Genomic DNA, 1,838 nt, shown 5'->3' with positions numbered 1-1,838 from the left:
TGCATTATGGCCTCCTTTCTTCTGGACGTTATGTCCCTTCCTGTTCAGGCCAGCATTCCTCTGGCTTTGGCCACCACCTTATGAAACTCTTTGGCTCTCTTGACATGATCAGGCATTAATACCCAAGGTCTCTCTCCTGGTTGGTGCGCATTAAGCTTCTCGTCCCCGTCCCCGTCCCCTTCCCCTTATGTAGGGCTGCCTTAGATTTCAGCATGTGTCATGTGAATATCCGTTTCATGTCTGCAAGTGAGATTAAGATTTCAAGAAAAGGGCTAGCAGCTGCATTGGCCGGGAATCGAACCCAGGCCTCCCACGTGGCAGGCGAGAATTCTACCACTGAGCCACCAATGCTCCAGCTATGCCCTTGTCAGCTGGCTTTTTTTTCCAAACTAAAGAGCCGTAGTCTGTATAGCCTCTCATTACAGAAGAGCCGGTCTACCTCCTTTCTGTTGTCCTTCTCTGTACCTTTTCTAGTTCCACTATATCTTTTTTTGAGATGGGATAACCAGGACTGCACACAGTAGGGATGTGAATCGTTTTAGGACGATTAAAATTATCGTCCGATAATTTTAATATCGTCTTAAACCGTTATGGAACACAATACAATAGAGATTCTAACGATTTATCGTTATAAATCGTTAGAATCGTGAGCCGGCACACTAAAACCCCCTAAAACCCACCCCCGACCCTTTAAATTAAATCCCCCACCCCCCCGAACCCCCCCCCAATGACTTAAATAACCTGCGGGTCCAGCGGCGGTCCGGAACGGCAGCGGTCCGGAACGGGCTCCTGCTCCTGAATCTTGTTGTCTTCAGCTGGCGCCATTTTCCAAAATGGCGCAAAATGGCGGCGGCCATAGACGAACACGATTGGACGGCAGGAGGTCCTTCCGGCCCCCCGCTGGACTTTTGGCAAGTCTCGTGGGGGTCAGGAGGCCCCCCACAAGCTGGCCAAAAGTTCCTGGAGGTCCAGCGGGGGTCAGGGAGCGATTTCCCGCCGCGAATCGTTTTCGTACGGAAAATGGCGCCGGCCATACGCGTATGGCCGGCGCCATTTTCCGTACGGAAAATGGCGCTGGCAGGAGATCAACTGCAGGAGGTTGTTCAGCGAGGCGCCGGAACCCTCGCTGAACGACCTCCTGCAGTCGATTCTCCTGCCGGCGCCATTTTCCGTACGAAAATGATTCGCGGCGGGAAATCGCTCCCTGACCCCCGCTGGACCTCCAGGAACTTTTGGCCAGCTTGTGGGGGGCCTCCTGACCCCCACGAGACTTGCCAAAAGTCCAGCGGGGGTCCGGAAGGACCTCCTGCCGTCCAATCGTGTTCATCTATGGCCGCCACCATTTTTCGGCGCCATTTTGGAAAATGGCGCCGGCTGAAGACAACAAGATTCAGGAGCAGGAGCCCGTTCCGGACCGCTGCCGTTCCGGACCGCCGCTGGACCCGCAGGTTATTTAAGTCATTTGGGGGGGGGGTTCGGGAGGGTGGGGGATTTAATTTAAAGGGTCGGGGGTGGGTTTTAGGGGGTTTTAATGTGCCGGGTTTGCGATTTTTTCGATTTTTTCACGATTTTTCACGATTTTTCACGATATTTTACCCCCCCAAACGGCAACAATACGATTCCCTCCCCCTCCCAGCTGAAATCGATCGTTAAGACGATCGAGGACACGATTCACATCCCTAGCACACAGTGCTCATGGTGTAGTCTCACCATGGTACGATACAGAGGCAATATGATATTCTCAGTTTTTATTCATTCCTTTTTGGATCATTCCTAACATTCTATTTGCTTTGTTGACCACTGCCGCAAGCTGAGCTGAGGATTTACATGTATTGCCC

At 52.3% G+C, this 1,838-nt stretch overlaps 1 non-coding gene across 1 annotated transcript; it reads right to left on the bottom strand.

The window, feature by feature from the left end:
• Positions 1–280: 280 nt before the first annotated feature.
• Positions 281–351, bottom strand: TRNAG-GCC. The gene has a single exon. It is a non-coding gene; the product is annotated as a tRNA-Gly (tRNA).
• Positions 352–1,838: the final 1,487 nt, after the last annotated feature.

This window comes from Rhinatrema bivittatum, chromosome 7 (genome assembly GCF_901001135.1).
Source record: "Rhinatrema bivittatum chromosome 7, aRhiBiv1.1, whole genome shotgun sequence".
Taxonomy (NCBI): domain Eukaryota; kingdom Metazoa; phylum Chordata; class Amphibia; order Gymnophiona; family Rhinatrematidae; genus Rhinatrema; species Rhinatrema bivittatum.
Note: the sequence above shows the minus strand (reverse complement) of the source record. Positions and strands in the feature narration are given on the sequence as shown.